General features: G+C 49.9%; 1 protein-coding gene across 2 annotated transcripts in view; it reads left to right on the top strand.

The window, feature by feature from the left end:
• The first annotated feature begins 11883 nt into the window (after positions 1 to 11883).
• TET2 (tet methylcytosine dioxygenase 2) overlaps positions 11884 to 23729 on the top strand; it is a 73086-nt gene continuing 61240 nt past the window's right edge. Inside the window, exon 1 of one of the 2 annotated variants that reach the window (XM_080590628.1) lies at positions 11884 to 12044. The gene's annotated coding sequence lies outside the window, so the exon portion shown is untranslated. Of the gene's footprint in view, positions 12045 to 13328; positions 13465 to 23729 lie in introns of those variants that run through there. The other variant, XM_080590629.1, reaches the window with a different exon arrangement.

The raw sequence follows: 23729 nt of genomic DNA, 5'->3' as shown, positions 1-23729 counted from the left end.
AGATCCATTATATATAAGAAAAAAAGGCTCTATCCGCAGGGCTCCCAGAAAAATCAATTACTGGAAAGGGCCTGCTGTGGCTCTTTGGAGCCACTGTTGGCTTTAAAGATTATTTCTAATTTAACACAGGTCGCACACTCCTCACACTTCCATCCATCCACTTCCTGGAGGTCGACCTGATGGCTGTGCCGGGATGAAATATTCAATGAATCCCAAATCAGCATTGCTGTTACTTTCAGAGAGGAGACCCTCCCCTCATTTGGAGCTCCTGGTATAGATACATCTCTGCATTGTCCAGAATGGACAGCAGACCACCAGCAACCCGCGGTGGTGCTCCTACAGCAGCATACCTTCAAGCAGAGGAGACTTTAGCTGAACATCTGAACCGACCACAGCCACTAATGTGCACGGAGTACACACTTCTGCTCCCCTGTTTTGTGTCTGCAGCTAGAAAATGGGTTTGTCTGGTAAGAAAATGGGTGTCCCAGGTCCCTGTCCCATCGTGGCCAGGTGCTCCTCACCACCCTCCTCCTGCTGCAGCCTCTGCTGCGAGCCAAAATCCTCATCTGATGATGCAGCAGCGTCAAAAAAAATGGGATGCAGCTGCATCAAAACTAAGGCATCCGACAGCACGTCCTGTTTTGATGAAAGCCATAAGCGAAGGCTCTGGGGTTAGCGGCTGCTAGTTGAACTCCAGCTGCTGGAGGTCTCCCATCATTTTTTCCATACCCAGAGGCACAGACGGGTCTGCCTGAGAGCCAAGCATAATGCTGGGGGAAAACAACCCCGAAGCCTGAGTAACAAAGAAGAAAGGATCAAACACGCTTTGCAGCTCTGTTTATCATCACCCCTTGAATAACACCGTTCTTCAAAACGAAGCGCCGGGGTGGGAGTTAACAACGTAATGCCATTCCTGCTCTGCCAAGCCTTTCCGTGTCATTTTTACACTTGCACCACATGGAAGAGAAGCCGGTGGGGAAAAAGCAACATGGGAGGAAAACCTGGATCCCGACGGCTCTTGCGACTTCGCGTGCAGGCTTTTTCGTATTTGCTCAGGAACTTGCATGTGTCTGGACACAGCTGCAGCGGTCAGCAGGGCAGCATCTGGCCGATGCTACAACACCGTAGTGCCCCGTCCCGCAGCTCTCGGACACTCACCTGCCAGCATTCACACCTTGCTTTCCCCTATTTGCAGAACAAAAAACCAAACCACCGCACACTGAAAGCATGCTTAGCAACATTTTGGACCTTTCTGGTTTTATATATATATATATCGATGTTGTGTACACAGCAAGTGCTGCTGTGTGCTGCACAAGTGTGATGTCAATATTTTCCCCTCTGAAGATACTGAAGCCAGCCTCTTTTTCTCAACTTTGGCTATTTTTGCTAACTTTTTTTTTTTTTAATATGCAGGAGAGAGTATTTTAGGAAATGGTTTCTTCTGTTCACAGCTTTTTTTTTCTTTAGTAACCCTTTTTAAAATGCTGAGTACACACTTGCTCAGATAAATGTGTATCTGAACACACAGGCGATTATCTTATTTTCATATAATTAATTTTTTTGAGCTTGCATGTGCATTTCCTGCTCGTTTGACCATGTAATAATTAATTAGCATTAATTATATTAGATTGCACCTTCAGAGTCTACACACACATTCAATTAGGAAGGCAGGCTTTTTACAGCACTCTTATTTTCAGAGGGGAAAAGGGGGCATCCGCAAGCTGTGAAAATAGTAGGAAAGGCAGATCTCACATCTGCTGGAGTATTCTAGGAAACCATTGTTATTTTTCAAGGTGTTTAATAAAGGTGCTTACTGAAGAGTAGGGGGCTCTCCGCAGCCCCATGCTGGGCTGCCTTCTCCTCGCCGTGCGCTGACCGCATTCAACTCTTTGGGGCACTTCGTTTTGGGGCATAAACCTGTGAGTAAATAAGAAAGCAATGAGTACAAACAGCCAAAACGGCACTGCTCAGCAGAGAGGGAGGGGAAAGGTGGCTGGGTTCGCCTAGAAGACCGTCTGCAGAAGTCAGTGCCCTGGGGACTGACGCTTCTGAAGCGCTGGCATGAGCAGATGAATCATCTGGGGAATAGGAGAAAATAAAATAGAGAAAAAAAAGAAAAATATATAGAGAAAAAAAAGCCGTCTAGCCCGAGAGCATGCAGATGAGCATCGCACTGATGCTGGGGATGAATCATCTCCACCTGCCCTGACTCAGAGAAGAAACGGCCGCACAGAGTGAAACGGGGGGTGCCTGTGCTGGCAGTGGGGTAGGGATGACACCCAACCTCCCAAGGGGACGGGGACATGGCACCTCTGTGCCACTGGTGCCAATAAGTGTCTCGGGTGTTCGTGCTACGTATATGCATATGTAGGTATTTGTATCTGGGTGCCTGCATGCGTGCAGCCATAATTTGGAGGGTATTGGCGCTGAGTGCCACCTCTGAAAAAAGTTGAGCATCCTTTTCCTTGTTTTTGGATGAAATGAACTGAACAGCGAGCCTGTTTCACCCTTGCAGAAGTGATGGGAAGGGACGGGGAGAGCTGGCAGAGTGGCCCCAGGATAAAACCCTGATTGTTCTGGATAAAACCCTGCACGTACACGCATCAGTACTTCCATATAGGTACCCATACATCTCCCTCGCTTCTGACGGTGGTGCTGCCAGTGCCCTCCAGCATCGGGGCACAACGCGGGGGGACAGCCCACGGCTCACCCCAACAGCACCAGGACACCTCGGTCCCGACGGCGAAGGAAGTTTTGCCTCCGCTTTTCCAGATGTTGTTGTTCTTTGCTCCTTTCCTGGAGGAAAACCATGCGATTTCTGCAGCTTTTCCTTTTCCTCTCCCATTTCCCCCTCTACCTTGCCAATAACAGCCTTCCTAAAAATAGCAGGCGATTCCTCCTCGATATTGACGGCAGCTCAGCACGTTGGCCAGACAGAAGCACCGGGACTGTGTCAATACCAGCCCACAGTCCTGAAGCACGGGGACAAGGGACACAGGGCCAGGCATCACTTTCTCCCACCTTTCCTTGGAAAGCAAACCCAAGAGAGGACGGATACAGACGAAAGGAGGAAGAACAAGCCTGCCCTCTGGGAATCAAAACGTTCTTGCCAGAGCAAAAAAAAAAAAAAAAAAAAAAAAAAGCCAGAAAAAGAAAAAACCCTAACCCAAGCACTCTCAGATTTTTCAGAATGAGAATTTAAATGGCTGTCAGCCTATCTGCCGATAGCAGAAAGCAGATTGCAAATGTAACGGGATGCAATCAAGGCAGGCGATTCCAGAGAGAGCACCAGAAGGCTTAATATTAGAACTACTGGCACCCACAGCCTTGGCTGATGACTTCGCAGTTGTTTGGGCTGGTTTGTGTTGGCTTTGATATGCAGAGAGCAACGCTTCCTCTATAGGACTGGGAGAAGCCATCGGTGATTTTACAGATTATCCGATGGCTGTTTTTTTTCCCCTACGTATATATTCTCAACATCTTAATGTTAAATAAATATGCTGAGGAAATGAACGACGACAACAAAAAAATCAAGTCCTGACATCGCACATTCAACAGGATGGGCATTTTATAGGCAATTTCCTACCCAGCAGCACTACCTCAGGAGACACAACGCACCTCGAGGACACGACAGGCTTTCGTGCTGCCTAAATATAGCAGAAAGCATCAGAAGGCGAGTGGGGCTCCTGCTGCGCCGGAGCGCACCGCTGAGGGCAGGACGTGGCCGCATCTCTCCGTGGGGAAACCCCACTCCAAATCCCCCTCCTGCAAGAGCAAGCCGCGCTGCCCTCCTGAATTACAGGGGTTAAAGCCCCTCTGAGATTTCTCCTCAGACTTTAAAGAGCCTGGATATTTCAATTAAAAGCTTTTCTCCACCCTTGGGATTCGGCGGATAAACCCGACAGCAGCAGGAGCTGCGCCGCGATGCAGCAGCCAGCCCCAGGTCGATGTCCTCCGGGGACTGCCTCTGCGGTGCGGCCACCGGCGTGCCTGCAAGCACCCCACTGCTGTCATTACGTGCCTTTATATGCCTGAATTTACATACAGCTACGCAGAAGCTGCCAAGGAAAAGCAGGATCAGCACAACAGCGGGCACAAACTTTTCGCAGCGATGAAAATCGGCGCAGATTTTTAATCTGCTCCGGGAAGAGAAGCATCTTAAAAAGCCAGCCAATGCCTGCCCCAAAGGGCACTCCAGAAACTCCCCCATGCAGGGGCAGTTCCTCTTCCCCCCACAAGTCATTGCCCTAAAACCAGCTTCATTTCCTTCCCTCTTCCATCCCTTGCTACCCACTGGTGTTATTTTACACACCCCCCTGCAAGGAGAGCCTTTCCACCCTACAGCAAGCTGCTCCAAAATGATGATTTTGAAGCGTATCTCCTTTTTATCGACTGTGAAAACCTGTGCACCATGCCAGCCCCTCCTCAGCTTCTCTTCTCCAGCTGCTTGCCTCTTTTGGGACCACGTTGGGATTTCGGGGCCCATGCTGGGATTTCAGGGGTCACAATGAGATCTTGGAGCTGGCTGGTGGGGATGGAGAGGGCATCTCCCATCACCACCTTTCACCACAGTACTTGGTGCCTCACAGCGAGCCATCAGCCACCAAGACTTCAGGTCTCCTTCAACAACAAATGAGCATAAACAGCAACCCCTCCTTCTAGCCCCTTCCCCGGCTCCGTGTTTAAGTTTTTTCCTACTTGCTGCTCACAGCCTTCTTATTTTGGCAGGGCCCCAAGTTGCCGCCACCTGCCAGCTCCCCCTCTGCAGCCTGGCCAGCCCTCCGTGCTTCACTTGGTCTTCATCCCTCGCTGATGTCAGCAGCTGATGCTTCCCTCCAAAGGCTACAGCATTGGTTAAAAAACACAAATTCCTTGAGATTATTGGATCAAGAGCACACGGCAGCTCTGCATGCAGGCAGGGGTCCCACCTTCCTTGTGGCAGCCCCATGGAGTTGGGAGAAAAGTATCAGCTAGGTTAAATAACACAGATTTACATACGTACACACACTTACCGTGCCACTAACCTAATGCAGAGGCGTATGGATGGATGGATGGATGTGGAAGGTCGCTGCCCTCCCTTGAGAGAGGCCCTGGCTCCCTGCGCTGGGGAAAGCCAGCCACGTTGCTGGTTCGGTCCCGTTAATGCAATTAGCACCGATTAATATGGGTGACTAGATGTGAAAGACGAATGCACCTCGCTGTTTCTGTCCCACCCACATTTATTAATTTGAGCCCTGCCCTTTCCATAAACTTGCTGCTCCCCTGACCTCCCTCGGGCTGAGCAGCCTCGATTATTTTTGTTGCCTGAGAATTAACCTCTTCGGGGTAACCCCTTGTGTCGCCCTTGAACCAAAGCAGCAGCACGAGCGACATACAGCCACAACCCACGGACTAGGCTGCACCATGCCGGCCGTCTCTGAGCTCGCCACACTGCCTCCTGCAGGCACAGCCTCCACAGAAAGGCTCTGCCACTACCCCTGTCCACAATGAATTAAGAAAAAGCTCTGCTTGCGCTTAAAAATGAGAACCTTTTAGAAGGGATCTACCTTTAGTCACTGTCTGTGGCATTTTGCTTTGCCTTTGTCTGCCAGGTCAAAGAACTCACAGCTACTAAAAGCGTTTTCTTTTCCTTGCGTCCATTTGAGGACGGTGAACTCAACCTTCCCTGTCTTGAAATAAATAGACTGAGCTTCTTTGCACCTCCCAGGGGTAGACAAGTCTTTCTGACCTGCCAAAAACGGTCAGGAAATGTTGGCAAGCTGGCAGGTCCGAACCCTCTCCAAACTGCCAGAATCATTTGGATCTGCCCCCACGGAGGCTGCGGCCACCTTCCCAGGGCTCCCCTCGTCCCCACTGAGAGCAGCACCCCAGAGCCATCCCCTCTGCCTCACCGAGCCTCCTCTCCACCTCCAGAGATCATTCTCCTGGCACAGGACCCCCATTTGCTCTCCTCGCTGTTCCCTAAGTGAGCCGTGCCCCTCTCCGCCTGTACACCGACCTGTGGCTTGTCCCCCAGGCCTCCGCAGTGCCGGGCACGTCATGCTGCTGCAGCTCTGCTGGGGCTCCAAACGCTTCCTGTTTATTTTCCATACCTCTGGCACAGTTTCTGAAGGAATTAAAAACAAATCTGTTTATCTTCACTAAATCCCTCTGCCGATAAGGGCGTTAGTCGTTCTTATTTGCAAATGGAAAAGCAAGGCAACGTGGGGCTGAAAGCAAAAATTTCATACAGCAGATTCCCTCACTTGAGGCGCCCTGGAAGCATCCTAAATTTTCTGAAGCTGCCCTCTACAACTCATGCCCCTTAAGCTGCTTCAGTCTGGGGACCTCACAGAGAACAGGATGCTGGCACACAGGCGGGGGGCTCAACCACAGCTTTTTCCCAGACGAGAAGAAAATACGTCGCAGGATATGTGGCCTTCAGAGCCTGTGGCCACGATCTCCCATTGCACAGCAATCACTTTTTAATACACCTGATTTTCCACAAAAAAAAAAAAAATAAATAGCAAAGCAGAGATTGTCCCCGCAGCTACAATTCCTGTTACGACTGCCACTACTTTTTACCAGCTCCACAGAACCATTTTTGCCGTGTCCCGCGGCACCCCATGGGACGGAGGAGACGGGGCAGGCTGTCACCACCCATCTGGGCAGGCTTCTCAGGCTGCACTACACGAGGTCTCATTGCCTTGTCCTGGTCAATAGCGAGACCTTCTCCCTCCTCGTGCAATGAACTGGATAAAACGACCAAATTCCTGAAATCCGCAGTCGTTATGTTCAATCTACGTATTGCAAATGATCTAAATAAAAGTGAGCACTACTGATTCTCTGTTATTGCCACTAATGACACCCGTGGATGGCAAGCTTACCTGAAAGAAGCCACCTTTCCCCTACAGGCACTGCAGTCTCTGTTCAGGCGCCCGTTTTAAAAAAGCAGTTTGCACGAGAAAAGTGCTCAGCCCCACATTTGTCTTCTACCCTCATTTTCTGAGGAAGCTGGGGTCAGTTTCCAGGGAGAAATCGCACCAAGCACCTCTTGGGGAACAGCACCCACAGGGATTTAACCCTTAGTCATTCTCCTTGAATTTGTTATGAACCCAAAATCGCATTCAGGGACACAGGGCAGTGGCCCCCAGAACATCTGCAGCCGCTGCTGCTCAGCCCACCCGAGCGTATTTTGGGTCAGGGCAGCGGCGGGATGGTGTCGGCCCCATCCGTCAGCTTTGAAGCTGGGCCGCGGGGTGGGACCCTGCACGCACAAACGGATGTCTTGGGACCCGAGAAAGCCCTGTGTGTGTGTACAAAGCACAGCAAAATGATGGTTTGCTGAACCAGTCCCGCTGCCTTTCCCACAGGCATTGCAGCGCCTCGTCCTGACAGGGCCCGGTGGATGCTGCTGTGATCCGGACACGGCCTGTGAAGAACAAGCGTCCCTCCGTGGAAGACAGAGATCAACACATACACAGAGAAAGGACCTTCAGAGGGGTTTTTTTGGCCCATCATGCTGACCGTGCCAGTCCTCCAGGCTCCCCAGTTTGCTCGGGAGGCGAAGGGGCTGTCGAGCCTCTCACGGAGATGTTCACCCTTCCTCGCAGGGCCAAGACAGCATGCACGAAACAGTGGGGAGCTGCAGGCTCAGTAGAAACAAAATAATTTTGGCGTCAAACTGGTTTTCACACAGAAATATTAAGTCCAAAAAATTTGGCCCACTGCGTGAAGCAGACAGTTAATATAAACCCACTTATTCTTCAGTGCAGGGTGAAAAGTGTTTTGCACTGTGCGTCCTCCCGAGTGTTTCACACAGAGGTTTGAGGGGGACAAACACAGGATACCCCGTCGGTCAGCTACAGCCAGATTTGCTGATTGCAGCTTTGGAGTTAGAAGGAAACAGCTCATGGCTTGCACCCTGGGCACCCCAGAGTCCTTCACAGCCCGCCTGTCCCTCGCTCCCAAGGCACTGGGCATGGGGAGCAAGCTTTTCCCCTGGCACAGGTGGTTTTTAACCTGTCAATCCAATTAGTGTGTGCAATGCATAATTGCACGCACAAACGCTACCACTGCCAAGTGGCAGGATGCTTCTGAATTGACACTTTGCCTGTGAAATGTCCCAGCCTTGCACTGAAGGATGGTTTCACCTGGGGAAAGAAGGAGCACAATTTCATATATAACCTGAAAATGCTCCCCCAAATATCTGCCTTTTGGTAGGACTCTTGACTCCATGCATGTAATCGTTTGAAGCTGAAATTGCTGTATTTTTCTTTTCACTGCTTACAGAGGCAAAAGCCCACCTGGTCTGCCTGGCAGAATCGGCTCCAGAGCGGTGCCTGATTTAAGCGCCTTTTCAGAGAAGCTGCACATTCTCCCTTTGCAGCTTTTTTGAAACACACGCACAGCTTCAGGCTGGGAACGGCACGTTCAGGAGGTGAATGAGACGTTCTTTCTTTTTCTTCTCTCCCTTTTTTAGTTCCTGTGGACGCTGCAGGAAGAAGCGAGCAGGTCTGGTGGATGCATGGTCTGGAGCTTGCTGCTCCATCACATAGACACATAAGGCGTGCTTTCTTCTCTGGATTTTAAGAGACCTGCTGTAGGGGGCTATGACTTGGGAGGTTGGCCAGTCCTGGGCTGAGGTTTAGGATTTTAAGCCTAGACATTATCAGCAACCACTCTGTTTTATCATCTTTTTCCCCAGCTCTTTTAGGGTGAGGATGTGGGGATGTTTTAGGTCACTCGTCGCTGTGGTCAAGTTCAGGCATTTGTTCCTCCCCGTTTGATAGGCAGAGACGTGGCAAGACAAAATGGGTCAAATTTTCTCATTCAATAAATACGTGGAAGTCAACGGAGCTGCTCCAGGAGGGAACTTGGATCCGCGGCTCTCCCCTTCGGCTGCTCCCAGATAGCAGGAAACCCGCACCGTGGAGCGAGCCGTGTCTGACAGAGGCGTGTGTAGCAGAAAGCAGCTGATTTGGAAGCCAAGAGGTCCTGCGGTCTGTTGAAACGTGGCAGGACTACGGGAGGGCAGCGGGTCAATTAGGAGGCTTGTAGGTCAAGAGAGCTTAGCAGCACCGCGCCGAGAAGGGGAGGCTTCGGCGAGCGCGCCCGGTGTCGTGGGAGGCTGGTTCAGCAGGGCTGCTCCGGGTTTTATCCAGCCCGTTGATTACAGCGGGCTGTCATTAGGGCAGGGAAGTTCAAAACAAAACAAAACAACACAAAAAAAGAAAAAAAAAACAGGTGGGTGAAAGAAAAGAATAGAGAAGCGAACCACACCTATGACAGGAAGCATTTAAAAAATGCACGCTTCTCCCACATTCGTACGTGCAGGTCAGATATGCATGAGTTGTCTCTTTCTTATCTCGAGCACAGGAGCACGGGCAAACAGCAAAGAATCCCGTCCTGGCGTAAAAACCCCGCTGGTGGCTTCGGGGTGGTTGGCGGGTTTTTGGTTTTCTTTTTTTTTTTTCACCTCACCAGCCCTGCAGCTGCTCGCTTGTGCAAAGGGCTTGAAGCCAGCAGCGCAGGGCAGGGTCCAGAAACCAGGGTGCCAAAACCAGGCACCTCTTCCTTCAGCTGGGACGAGCTCAAGCTGTGCCAGGGAGGGTCGGCTCACCCAGCACTGCAAACACGGCGGAAAAGCACCTGGAGGGAGGCCAGGCTGGTGCCGTGCAGAGGGAGAAGGAGCAGGGGACGGAGGCGAGCCGTCGGTGAGCCCGCTGAGTGCAGGGAGCTGCACTTTGCACCCAAGGTGTCAGCTGGATGTGCCACGCCGGGGGGGAAAAGCAACCCCGGGATCTCACGTGCATAAAGACTTAAATGAGTCTGAAATGCTGACTGAAGCCTGCTGGAAAGCAAGCAGGTGCTGTGAAGGCACGCACACACAAAAAAAGTGGCAAGATCAAGACAGACCTCGACCATTCTTTGTGTCGTTTGCTCTTCTGGAAAGAGACAGCCCAAGCTTATTTGCACAGGTTTGTCAACGAGACGCTGCTGAACTCAGGTCCACGGAAGCAAACACAAAGACCTTTGTGTTGAAAACCCATGTATTTCCATACGGGGCAGGACAGGCGGGCCAGCACGTTTCCCTGGGCCGGGCAGGGCGAGCTCCAGGCAGCCCCAAAACCCTGGCACCGCCGGGGGCCCGAAACGGCACTGGCAGCGTGGCCGAGCTAGGGTGGGTGGCAGGGGGAGCCTCACACCTCTGGGCTGCTCCTGGCAGGCTGTGCAGAAATTAAAGCAAAACCAAAACCCGGGCAGCAACCCGTGATGCGGAAAGCAAATCACTTCTGCGACCACTCGAGCTTCCTAAAAAGCGCTCTGCCCTGCTCGCCTTGCTGCTTTCCCAGGGCCGGGGACTCGGCTTCCCCCCGGCCTCGGGGGGCAGAGCGGCCTGTGGGGTGGGGTGGGAGCACCGTGCAGCCCCAAAAGGCCCTCCGCATCCCCAAAATGCCGGCCCAGGTAGAGCTGCTCCAGTTAGGACACCGAGGCGGTGTTTTGGGAGCGCGGAAGCCTGAGGGCGTGGGTTTGGCAGCCCCTTACTTGTCTGGAGCAGCGCGGGGAGGCGAAGCCGGGGTCTGTCACCTGCTGAGGAGGCCGGGGAGATGCGGGGTAGCTGGGTCTTGCTCCGGGGGGTTCTCCTGCAGGGAAAAACGAAACGCAAGTGCCAGCATCGCCCCGCTGTTTCATGGGCATGCAAAGGCAGGCAGCCGTGCTGCTGGACATCCACTCGGCTGCGGCACGTGGGTCGTGACACGGGGCTTCCTTTGGAGGAACGCGGGGGAGATTTTGCTGCTGATTTATGTGGGGGGGTGTTTGGGGTGTGATTGTTTGGTTTTTTTAATGTACATTTTTTTCAATATCCAACGTGTTACCCAGCGACACTGCCCGCTTCTCAGGTGACCTGGTGGGGCCCCCGCTCCTGTGGTGAAGCCCCTGCCCAGAGGGGCTGCGGCTGCCGTGGGGAGACACACAGCCCCCATGGGTGCCCTGCTCCTGACTGCCTGGGGGGCGGGAGGAAAAGGGGTCCAAAAAAAAGAAAAAAGAAAAAAGAAAAAAGAAGAAAAGAAAAAACAAGAAAAAAGAAAAAGGAGATAAAAAAATTTAAAAAGCAAAAAAAGGAAAAAAGAACAAAGGAAAAAAGAAACAAGGAAAAAAGGAAAAAAGAAAAAAGGAAAAAAGGAAAAGAAAAAAGGAAAAAAAGAAAAGAAAAAGGAAAAAAAAGGAAAAGTAAGAAAAGGAAAAGGGAAAAAGGAAAAAAATAGAAAAGGAAAACTGGGAAAAGGAAATTTTAAAAAACAAAAGAAAGCAAAAAAAGTCAAAAGAGAAAAAAAGCAAAAAAAGGAGAAAAATAGAAAATGGGAAATAAAATAAAGAAAAAAAGCAAAAAAAAAAAAAGAGGAAGAAGCCATATAAAAACGTGAAAAAAAAACAAATGAAAAAATGAAGAAAAGTGGAAAAAAATGAAATGAAAAGGCGAAAAAAGACCAAATAAAAAGAAAAAAAGGAAGAAAACAAAACAAAAAAGGAAGATAATTGGAAAAAGGGAAATAAAAAAGGGGAAAGAAAGCCAAATAAAAAGAAAAAGGAAAAAAGCAAAAGAGAAAAAGAAGAAAAACGGAAAAAAAAGGAAATAAAAAAGGGGAAAAAAGGCGAAAAAAGGAAAAAAAAAGAAAAAGGCTTAAAAGCCCGAAAAAAACGCCCAAAATCACGAAAACAGAAGCCGAACCGAGGAAAGCCCCTCACGCCGGAACAAGCCCGGTAAGGAAGCGGGGGGGGGGGGCAGGGGGGGTCCATGCGCGTGCCCGCGCCCGCCCCCGCGGCCGCATCACGGGGGCGCGCGGCGCTGGTTGTGGGGGGGGGGGGGAGCGGTGCGCGCGCGGGGCGGCGCGCGGGGCGGTCGCCGACGTCAGGGCGCCGCGTGCCGCTGGGTGCGGGGTCCCGGCGGGCGCGGAGCAGAAGGAAGCAAGATGGCGGCCCTGTAGGAGCGGGGAGCGGAGCGCAGCGCGGCGCGGGGCGGTGCGGGCTGCCCGGCGGCAGGGCGGAGGGACGCGGCGCAGGTCAGGGCGGCTCCCGGCGGCCGGCGGCGTGCGGGGAGGGAGAGGAGGGTGGGGAGGGAGGGGAGAGGGACGCGGAGAGGGACGGGGGGCGGCGGGGCGCCCGCGGGGGGTGGTCGCCGCGGCGCCCCCAACATGGCGGCCGCCTGACAGAGGCGCCGGGGGGCGCCGCCGGCCCCGGCCCCGAGCCTTTGTCCGGGCGGGGGGCTCGGCCCGGCCGCGCACCCCTCCGGGGGGCTCCGGGAGCGGGGCTGCGGGCCGGCCCCGGCTTTGTGGCGCTCCCCGGCCCCGGCCGACACAAAGGCGGGGCGGCGAGGGGGGCCGGGGGGAAGCGAAACCCGCTCCTGGGGGGCGAGGGGGAAGCGGCTGCGAGCCTCGCCGCCAGGCTTCCCTTTTTTTTTTTTTCTGTTTTTTTTCTTCTTTTTTTTTCCTCTTATTTTTCTCTCCCCCACCGCCCCGCGTTGCTAAATCCTGCCGTCGGGGCCGCTTGCACAACGTGGCTGCGGGGAAACGGGCTGCGGGGGGCGCGTCCCCCCCAAAAAAAAAACGTCGCCTGAGGTGGGAGTGGGGGGGAGACACGAGGGGACCCCGAGCCGCCCCCCTGGGCCGCGGAGAGGCGGCAGCCCCTTCGCTCCCTGCCCCGCTCGGCGAGCCCTCATCACAAGGTTTGTTTTCCATGATGAGCCGCATGCAAATCGCGCAGCCCTCGAGCGGCACCCGGGCACGGCGGCGGCGAGCCGGGCTGCCTTCCTCCTCCTCCTCCTCCTCCTCCTCCTCCTCCTCCTCCTCCTCCTCCTCCTCCTCGGGAGCTGGGGAGTCGCGGCGGTGAGGAGACGGACAGTGTCCCCGGTGAAAGCAGGGCAGTGGGTGTTGCTCGGCGGCTAATGAGGCCGCGCCGTTTGCATGTGAATGGCAGGTTGGCTGGCTGCAGCGGGGGGTGAGCTGTAGTAACGGCGTTACCTTCCTTCGCTCGTGTGTATTCCGCTCCGGCACTTTCTCCCGGGGGTTGTGAAGTGCAAAGCGGGACGCGGTCGCCGGCGGTGAGATGCTAACGGCCCGGGGCCGCGTAGGAGGGCGAGCTGCGGGGTGATCCGGCTGGCTGGAAGGTGGCAAAACCGACACCGTGGTCCCTGCGGTGTCCTTTAAAGAGAAGCCCTCGGCGTGGCAGGCTGGCCGTGGGTTATAAATCATCCTGCCTCTTATCTTCTGGGAGTTGGACAAATTTGCTTAAGTGATGTGTGATGAACGCATTAGCCCCTTTTATCAGTAGCCGCAGAAAACGAACGTGTTTCTCTGAGTCCTTAGGGCTGCTCGCCCCTCAGCCGTCGTTACCTTTCCCCAAACTCCTCGCCCTCTTGGTGGGCTTCTCCTTTCTTTTCCTCGTCGCCTCAAAAACTGACTTCTCTCACCCCTCCGAATAAAGGTAAGCTTATGCTGTTTATGTATAGTTTTCTGCTTGCTTGTGTATCATGGTTAAAGCTCTGTAACTAAGAATGGTCACATAACAGTTTTTGATAGACTGTCACGCTACTTCTTTCAGCTCTTTCTCTCTCGAGCAGGCAGCACTCAGCAGTTGCTGCTGTCCTCCAAGGCTTTCTAGGCTTCAGTTCTCTGGTGCTAAATGTCTGATACTTTTTTTCTCCTCAAAAGACTCAGCTAAAGCTGGGTATGAAACATTGATACTATATTGCTACATCTGTAGCAACTGTGACAGATTTGTGTATTTTTTTTCCTGCTCCCAAAGTATATTCTTTCTCTTATACTCCTGTCTATTGTGTCTTGAAAACGCTGGTAAATCTAGCAGGGCAAGAACTTTTTGGTCTGCCAGACTTGCTGCTGTTAATGCTTTGAAAGAACGTACGCATCTTGGATATCTTCCTGCAAAAAAACAGCAATTTGGAACCAATGTAAATAAATTGCTGTTGGGCAATATTTTGACTCTTTCTCGGTGTCATGGAAAGTGTAGTGTGAACCCTGCCAGGGAAGTCAGAAGACATTTAAATCTAGCATTCACAGTGCAGGGGAAAGAAAAAAGGGAGGGCAAAGGAGTGAAAAGTCACGGTGTTTAGGTGGTGGGACTAAGCTGCTGTTCACCAAATGAAGCACTCAAAAGTCACGTTTCAGTGGAAATAGTTGTCTCATTTGGGGGAGTGACATCGAGAAGCTTTGCAAACGCTTCCAGGGACCTCAGAAACCGGTTTTGTGTTGCCTGTTTCAGAATTAATTGTTAACAAATATTCAAAAGAAGAAGAGGTTGCGCTGGAGACACTGAGGCTCCTGAATTTGCCAAACTATCACCGCTCGTAGTAAGGCTTTGAACGAGGACTTCAGCATTGTGCTGAGTCCTGGCCTTTGGCCAGGGAGACTGGCATTGTTTTGATAGAGTGCGCATGGTCCTAGACTTTGGCATGTCAACATTGTTTAAAGAACACGAAACGTGTGCCCGCTGAGGAGCTGTATTATGACGGACAGATTTCCAAGGTCTCTTGTTGGCACTAGCGCTGCATTGGGTAACGGGAATGGGAGGTTGTAAACGTTTTGGTTTCTGCGTGCAGGATCGGGAGACTCCGGCTGCTGCCAGGGCTGAAGGGACCATCCTCTCACCCCAAGCTCTTCAGGTGCTGGGGGGATGCAGTCCCACATATGGTTAATAGCCAAATGGTTCTATAGGGGAAAAAACATGTTTTGGAACAAACCTGCTGCTCAGATGTTGAAAAACGTGAAGTTTGGGTTGGAACGATGTTACCGGCCCTGTTTGGGACTATCAGGAGTGTTTCACTTCTAGCTTGCCTCCGAGTTACTTGTGAATAAATGGCAGCAGAGTGGCTTTCACAGCGCGTGCTGAAGCGGTGGCTTTAAATCACTCGCTCTGTTTCGTTCTGAGTGGTAGATATTTGGCTCCTGCAGAAGCAAGAGACACAAGTTGTTTTTACATTGTCCACTTTTCACGGCGGGATTTCAGATGAGCTGTCAAATTTGGCTTATCACGGTGACCCTTCTACCGCTCTCGCTTGACTGCCACACAGTAGCTCTAAGCGTGGTAGCAGCATCTGTAAGCCAGCTTCACAACTGGAGCCTGAAAGTGGTAGAACAAAGTTGCCAAGTTTCAAGTAGAGTTGGTGGTTATCTTGGAAACGGCGCTGGAGAACACAACCACAAATGATTTTGCCAAATAATATACGGTATTTATTTAGTCCAGCTCCCTGATTGCTGTTGAGGCAGTCAGCCAGCAGCAGCAAAGTGTTGTGACATCATTTTGAAAGGCAATGTGCTGGTTCTGAAATGGAGTGGGATGTACTATGATTCATTACTTAAAAAAAAAAAAGCTGTAGTCTGAACGGAGATAAAGCATATGACTGCATCATGGCTGAAAGCCAAAAAGGGAATTATATGAATCAATCACACTTGCAGCATTATTCTGATCCCATTCTCCGTAAGGCAGTGAATACCTTCTTACTCATTTAATGATATTCTGCAGGAAATGTATCCTTTTAAACACTGAACAAGTAACTAGAAACAAGTTGCTACAGTTCAAGCCAGTACACTTTCAGATCGTCACTGGTTGCGTCTTCAATTTGCATAGCTTGTCCCAATATCCTAGATAATAAAATGTTAGAAATGGAAAGTACCATGAGTAATCATCTTCTCAGTCACCCATTGAAAAGAAATCACTTCTGCCTTCCCTTAGGGTAGGCAAGTCTCTTAAAAAACCCACCCCTTTCCCAAGGCATTGCTCAGCGTGTGGAGGCAGAGGTGGTGGGGTTAAGGAGTGAGGCTGCGAGCCTCCAGCATCAGCTGGACTAATCCCAAGGACAGCTGATGACTGGCACGAAAAGTTGTTCGGATTAAAATGCTGGGAATATGTCTCACATTACACAGCAGGGGCTAACAGAAGGAAGGTGGAGCAAAACAAGGTTTGAAACAGAGGAACAACCAGCAGCTAATTCCTTCCACATAGGATGGAAGGAAGGAGCAGAAATGCCCTGCCTCACAAGGGGACCAGAAAGCTCTACTAGTTGTTCACCACAAAAGGTTTTAAATCAGGGGACAACACAAACAGAGTTGCTATGCTTCGCAATACGCTTCAACAATTAAAAGACTTAAAGATTTAAATTGCTGTCTATCTTTTCAAGCAGGCGTGTTCACCTCTGTCAAACACCTTCCAAAAAGCCGAATCATCCTAGCAGCCTGAGTAGAATTCAGGCTCTCCTTCAAAACGAAAGTTTTCTGTGGAGTTGTGGGTTCCAAGTTGGAGTGCCTTGTAGCATACATATGGCGAGAAATCCCAGTAAGATTATTCTGACAAATAAATAAAGGCTTGCAGTATCGAGGCTTCAGTTTGACCTAATTCTTGGTGTGTTTCCTTTATTTTTTTTTTAACCGTGTCTTTTAAAAACAGCAACTACCATGCAGCATTTCTATCGCAGTGTGCAGAGGAACAGACTTGTCCTATACTCAAGTTCAACAAGACAGGAAAGTTCAGCATTTTAATCTTAACCAAGTAAAGCATGTCTTTTAAGACAGTTTCTCCATGTACCTTGCATACAAAAGGTATGTTTCTTCAGAAACATGTTTGACTGCTGAAGCAACAAGTAAAAATTCCATGATGAGGTAAAGGCCAGTGCTTCCACAAGTCTGTGCGATGCTGTCCCGCTCCACCGCTTACCGGAAAAGTGGTGGAAAACTTTCCAAGCTTTCCTATCAAGATCGCACTGTGAAAAAGCTTCTGTAGTCCTGGATGAGAACATGGCTGTCAGATCCAAAAAGAATCTCTACATGAGAAATGAAAAGGGAAATTTTTTTATTAAATGCATGTTGTATTTGGAAGAAGCATTTGTGTTTCTTTTGCGTGCGGTAGCAAAGCAGTGAGCAGCAGGTGAGTGGCTTGACAGGTAACATAAGCAAGAGGCACCCCTTGGAAGTGTTTTCCATGTGTACAGGGCAGTGGCCTTGCCATTTTGTAATTAATTACTATGATGCAATTTAAGCAACGTGAAATATCTTCATGTGTTCCCCATTATTGCTTCTGACCTTGACCATATTCCACGTGGGTTCCCAGGGTACGAATATGAGTTTCACCGGTGTATGTCTGGGGGAGGAGGAGCTTCCAGGTTGGAGCAGGATTTTTTGCAGACATGTAAAGAGAGTAACGACTTCTGCGTTTGTTACTCCTTGTGAGCTACGCTATCCCCAAATTCACGTTGGTGACTAAAACTCAAACAACTCTTCTGCTTAATCTTCTTTCTAATAACGCATAAGCAGTCTAAGCCTTGTCTTCCAAATGTCCTGGCACGGGCTGCTTGAAGTCGAGTCGCGCTGGAAAAGGATCTGGCGGCAGCGCGCTCGCACCGCAGCTCCCCGGGCGGGCAGACGTTGCGCTCAGGACGATGACTCTCCACGCGGTCGCGCGCACGTGGCCAAGTGTTTACAAACAGTGTCCCAGCATCCTCGGCAGCTGCCTCCACGCAGCCAGCGAGGAGCAGGAGGCTGGAGTCCTAGGAACGGCCCGGTCCTCGCGGGAGGGGGGAAGAAATCCAGCACGCAGAGGAGCTTAAGGAAGCGGGCTGTCGTTGGGGTTTTGGCTCGGCTTGCTGCGTCTGTGTTCCATCCTAGGCCGCTGGTGCCTCTCGCAGACGTCCCTGTTTCCCCCTCCGCCGTCTGTGTCGACACGTTTGCTTGGAATGGGCTGACCCAGGCTGTGAGACACCGTTAAGGGAATTGTTGCAAAGGTTTCGAATGATTCCGCCCCTTGCCCTTTTCAAAAACGTGTAAGGAATCCAATCCCCAACGTTTACAAGAGCAGCTCTTTGCAATACGAGGGTCCCACCGTAAGTTGTTAATATATTTTTCCCTTCGTTAGGCATGACTCACTGCCTGTTGGAATACTAGAACAATTCCCTCTTTAACAAACAAGAAAGAAATCATGAAGGCTGCTAACTTTAAGTAAAATCAAATAGCTGAAAGTCTTTATTACTTAATGAGACATGTTGACACAACGAGGCGTTGCTGTTACGAAAGTTAATACCGTGCGCTGGGAGGCAAGCTGTAGATCTCCACGAGGCACAAGAAGCTCAGTGGAGATTTCTGTGCTTGCTCTACCCAAAGAATAATGCCACCGACCTGCTGTTAAAAAAGCAGGGGGGAGGAGGGAAGTGTTGGTAATTACTGGGGTCATCTTGCCAAGATGGCTTCAGGAAGCTCAGCTGAAAAGGCGGCTCAGCTGGCCAGAAGCGCGGGTTTCGGGCCACCCCCTGTAGCCGAAGCTGTCAAACAGGTTCCCATCGGAGGAGACGCTTTGAGCCCGTGCCATGTGCTCCGTGGGGCCTTGTTAGCAGAGGTGCTGCTCCTCTTCCAGAAACGTTCATTTCGAGACCCGGGCACGATTTTCAGGCTCCCTTGGGACTGCGTACGGAGGACATCGCTCGGTCTGAAAAACGAGTCCCAAGAACTGGTTTTTCCGTACAGAGAGGCAGCAGTTGGCCTCTTCCTTATTCTGAATGTGTCTGCATGAGTCATGGCATTCACTATCATGCAGCGGTGGCTGGAGGCCAGTGCACTTGCTGTACCTGTGACTTTTGCCATTTGTTGTATGTTCACACCAGTTGCTTCCATTTTACATGAACTGCGCTTACAACCATTGCGTTTTGTTCCTGTGCTCCAGCAGTTTCCTTCTCACCTGTCCTCTCATTTGCTCGACACAGCTGCTTGTGTCAGATCCAGAACCTGCTGCTGTTTCACAAAGCTCTACACCTCCTTTCATGTCCTTCTGACTTCTTTGACCCATGGTTCCCATTACTCTTGCCGCAGCTGTTCTCGCAGGAGGCAACAAGCAAGAATAAAAGAATACGTAAGGGAATATGCGAAAAAGGCATTTCTGAGTTTGCAGTGCTTGTTCCTCCTCTTGCCACTTTTAGTGCTGTTACAGAGATCAAAGGGTAAACGTTAACCCTGGGCCTGATGCTGACATGAAAGTTTTGCCCTCAACTTCAGCGTCCTTTAATCAGTCGCCCTCTGTATTCGTTCCTTCGCACGAGAGCTGACGACTGTCCGTGCAGCACTCACCCCCATCTTCATGCTCCTGATACTTTTTTTTTTCATCTTTGTTTAATCTGTTTGTTCTCTCGGTGCTACTTCACTCGTGTTTGAAGTCACATACTTTGAAGTTATACAATTCTTCTACTTGCCAAAGGACACACAACTCCTTCAGCCCTTATGTAAGCAAAAAGGAGAAAAGAATGATTGCATGTTTCCTCCTGTGTGAAAGTAGCATTACTGTTCTGTTCACAGTAAAATGAGGAAAAGGACTTGTTGCAGTAAGGCAGGAGTTGCTTCCCTTCCCCCCAAGTTACTAAAGTTCACAGAAGGGAGAGATTTCCTTGAAGCTTAAAGTGCATGTATAGCTTAAGAAGAAGAATGCAGTTTATCCCTGAAAGAGAACATATGAAAGCTGGAAGATACATTGGATTTGCCTTTCTCTGGGATTTGGAAAACTGTGTGGGGGTGCGTGTATGTATTAAAGACCTTCACATTTTTTATTTTTTAATTTTTAAAAGGCAACCTTTTTGTTCCCACTGTGCTCCTTTGCTACCTTGCCTGTTTTGCTTTCAACTTGATCTGCCCCGAAAGGTCTGGAGTATTACTAAATGGCAACAGTAAAAATCAAAAGCATGAAAGCTGAGCAACTGAAGAGGGCTGGATTTAACCCTTGTTTATCTCATATAGCCGGCAGACATCTGGGGGAGAGAAAATCTATGCTAATGAGACCCACTCCACACAGTCAGTTTGTAAGTGTACGCAGCACAGACCCAGCAACAGCTGAAAGCAGTGAGCAAATGGGGAAATGCACTCCTGGTATTTATAAAACTGAAAAATGCACAAAACAGAAAAACGCAGTCTTTCAGTTCTCTGTTGTTTCTGTGGCACTCTCCATGCTTTCCACAGCGCATTTGGTCTTTTTAAGTAAGTTTGGACCTGAGCTTTTCTGCTCCCGTGTGATCCTTAATGCAGAGAAGCAGCTTTGGAAGGTGTGAGAAAGTAGTGGGAAGGAGAAGAATTAGGCTGATGTATTTTTCTCTGTGTTACTACATGTAGTGCCTGACAAGTGGAAGAGATTAGGTAGGGGAAAATACATATTTTTATGTATCTTTCCACCATGCCTGTGTTGTGCAGTTGACAATATATTAGGTGCCCCCCTCGCCGGTGCTGTCAGCTGACGTTTGAGCCTGCAAACTGATGGCAGCCCCTGCATTTTCACAAAGCCCTATTGATTGTTCCTTCGTGGAACAGAAGCAGTTGGCCTGTGGGAAGACACAGGAGAGAGACACCTCCTCAGACCCACATACTTTGTAGCAACTGGAAAAAAATAAAATAGTTTGGGGGGCATTTTTCCCTCTTTTGGGGAAAGAGGAAGGAAATAGGTAGAAAAATGCAGAGGGGAGTTTAGAGGCTACAAAATGATTTTTACTTTAAAAAAAAGTTTTCGAAGCAGTTGCAAGTTAGCACATTTCCTAGAAAATACAAAGCCTAGCTGATGCATTGGAAAGAAGTTTTGCCTCTGGAAGGGTGAGTCTGTAACTACCTCCTGTACAGCTGCTTTTTCTTGAAGCAACTGCTGCTAGCTGGCTGGAGATACTTTGTGGGACAAGCCGTAGCATGAGTCTAGTTTGGGATGGCAATTCTGATGCTTCTAAATATAAGGAGTGGATAGAGTGAAATTAATTATTGCGCATTAGGAGGCACCTCATATCCCAGCCATGAAACAGAATCCCACTGTGCTTGGGGCTGTACAAACACAAGCCATTTCTGTTCCATTTTGCTATTTAATGCAGCAAAGGAGACAGTTGAAGAAAAAAAAAAGAAGCCTGGCAGCACACAAGGGCTAGAGTGTTAGTGACTCTTGTTTATAACGCAAAGCAGAGGCAGACAGCTGCCTTCCAAAAAACTAAATATTTGCAGTAAATAAAGCAAAGCTGCTATTGCTACCTGCTCTGTGTGAGTTCAGAGGAGTTCCTAACCAGCACTGCTGCAGCCTTTTCCCTAGGGTGCTCGTATTAATGAGCAGGCAAAACACGCGGGGAGTAAGAGAAAGGGTAGAAAATTAATAAGCAACAACTGAGAGCCAAAGCGCACACAGATCACAAAACGTGGTGCAAACCTTGCTGGAGCCATTCATTTCAGTACTATTTTTTTTTTTTTTTAAAGGCAAAACAAAACTAAACTAAAAGACATACAGGAAAGCTGTGGTATAGCTGGGAACTGAACCCATATCTCTTATGCCCCAGTGCTTTACCCATGATACCCTCCTTCCTGCTCATTCAGAAGTTTACAGATAGTTTTCTCTGCTTACTAAGATAACAGAAGTATCAATTTTAAGAAACAGAAACTAGAATCAGAAACGAGTAGCTTTTCACTTTTTTCAGAAGCTGTTTTTCAGTAACATTTTCTGTTAATTGACAGCACATCGGGGTTTTTTGGTGTAGCTTTTTTTTTTTTTTTTTGTCTCCTTCCCCTTCTGGAGGAGTCTCAGGACCTTTAAAGCAGCAGTGCTCATCCAAAATAAGCCAGCAAATTGTGCCTCAAATTCTGTTGTTTGTCTCCTCAGGGAAGAGGACTGCTTTTGTGTACTGCTTGGACTATGGCACTGCTGAAACCCTCAACTCCGAGTGAGAAAAGGTGCAGGGAAGGAAGGGTATTATCTCGATCTTACTGGTGCTGCAGATGTCTCCATGCACCTCCAAACAAACAAGCAGAATCTCACAATGAGCTAATTATAATTAAAAACAGTACGTTGTGTCGGTTAATTGCAGTGAGTAGGACAGAGTTGTGTAATGTCATTTCAGTAAGTAGGTACTCCAATAATTCCCATTAACCTTTAATACCCTTGATCCTCCTATTCATTCAGGCAAGATTTCCCACAGTCTGCAAACTGTTCTGTACGCCAGCCCAAACCTACCACACGACTCCTGTTTTGATCTGTTTTATCAATTAAAGGTTCGTCAGGGTTCACGAACCCTCGCGCTGATGTCATACTTGGTAGCGGAGCTCAAAGAAAAAGGAAAAAAAACCTTTAATTTGCTGCCAAAACTTCTCTCTGCTGGAGTTGGGATGTACAGACCTGTGCAGGTGACACAAACCAGGCAGCATTCGTAGCTTTCTATGTAACAGTCTCCTAGACCTCAATCGGAGACAGTGAATTTTGGTGTCTTTGGGATTTGTTGGGGATTCTTAGGCCACAGGTGGCTGTAGCTCGAGCTGCCTGTTTTGGTGCTTAATGCATATAACCGAGAGCCCACCCCAAGTAACTTCAGCAGGTTCAGAGACTCGTGATACAATCCATGATGAAATGCATTCAGAAATAAAATCCAATGGGTAATTTAGCTCGGGCAGCATTCCCTTGGACGCTGACAGAGGCAGTTGACCGTGAAGGACAGATGGATTTTTCCCTGCCATGTTTATAGATCCAACAGCGCTGCAAACCACAACGCAGAAGGACCGAGAGCTAGCGTGGGGGCTTGCCTCCTGGCTCCCCCCAGTTTTCGCCGGTCCCCTGGCAGTCTGGAGGTTCGGCAGCCGGGTCCCCACGTGGCTGGTGCGCACGTGGCCGCGGTGTTTACAAACACTGTCCCGGGCTTCCCCAGGGCGCTGTGTGACGGGCCAGAGGGTGCCACGCTGCAGGACCTCGCCGCGGCTTGCGCCAGCCCGTTTGTCACCCACGGCTGCAGCCGCTGGCGGCAATCGCGGCAAAAGGCTGAGCTGACGGAGCCCGCTAGCGTGCTAGGGTTTGCTCGCTTTACTTTTAAGCGATATTCAGCCCGGGGTTTAGAGCAAGGTCGTCCACGGTGAGTCAAAAATAGAAACTTTATTGCTCGATAGAGTAGCAGCGCTGGAGAGCGCTAGCTAGACAGACATGCAACAGCGAGGAGGGTACTTCTCTGCTTTCCAGAGACGCTGCTAGGGAACTGGGTAACGCTTACAGTAGGGCAGGATTTCAGAAAGCCTGTGCAAGTGCATGGGCGCCTTTTCTATTTCTCATTGACAAACCAGGGAACCCTTTTTGTCCAGATTTAAGAGACAAGTCTCAGTGAAACGCAAGACGCTCGGAACAGCCAGTGTTCGGGGCCACAGTTGCGTTATCACCAGGAGAGGACTGCCTCGGTTCTGCTTTGTTTTGGCAGGCCATTGGCATACAGCAAGCAAGAGGTTTGGACAGCTGTGCGTTGCTGTATTAAATGGCCTGCCATAGCCGGGGCACAAAAAGACAAAGCATGCTTATTTCCAGGCACTCAGCTAAAATTGTATTGACTTACTTTTTGCTGCTCTCCTCATGAGTTCAGAGTTCAAGGACTCCTATATCTACTGTACCTTGAGTTCAGATAACAAGATACAACTACACCAAGAGAAACAAACAGAGAAGTCCGTGTTCTTCAAAGACAGGCATTTTTCTGTACATGTTCCCCTGTTGTGTTTCGGGGTGTGCACTGTTTATTTTTCTCCTTTTGTTTTACTCTCCCTCCTGCTCGCCCTCCGCAGTGCTGCATGCACACCCTCTCGCAGCCGCCTCTGGCTCGCAGGGCCTGAGAAGTGCAAACTCAGCAGGCACTGGTAACACTTTAACTCTTTGTCCTATTCTCAGCTCTCCCAGCAAAGGTCAAAGCAAACGAGACTTACAGCTGCGCTTGAAACAGAATG

This window comes from Anser brachyrhynchus (genome assembly GCF_964034855.1).
Source record: "Anser brachyrhynchus genome assembly, chromosome: 4".
Taxonomy (NCBI): Eukaryota; Metazoa; Chordata; class Aves; order Anseriformes; family Anatidae; genus Anser; species Anser brachyrhynchus.
This window is presented reverse-complemented; position numbering and strand designations above follow the sequence as displayed.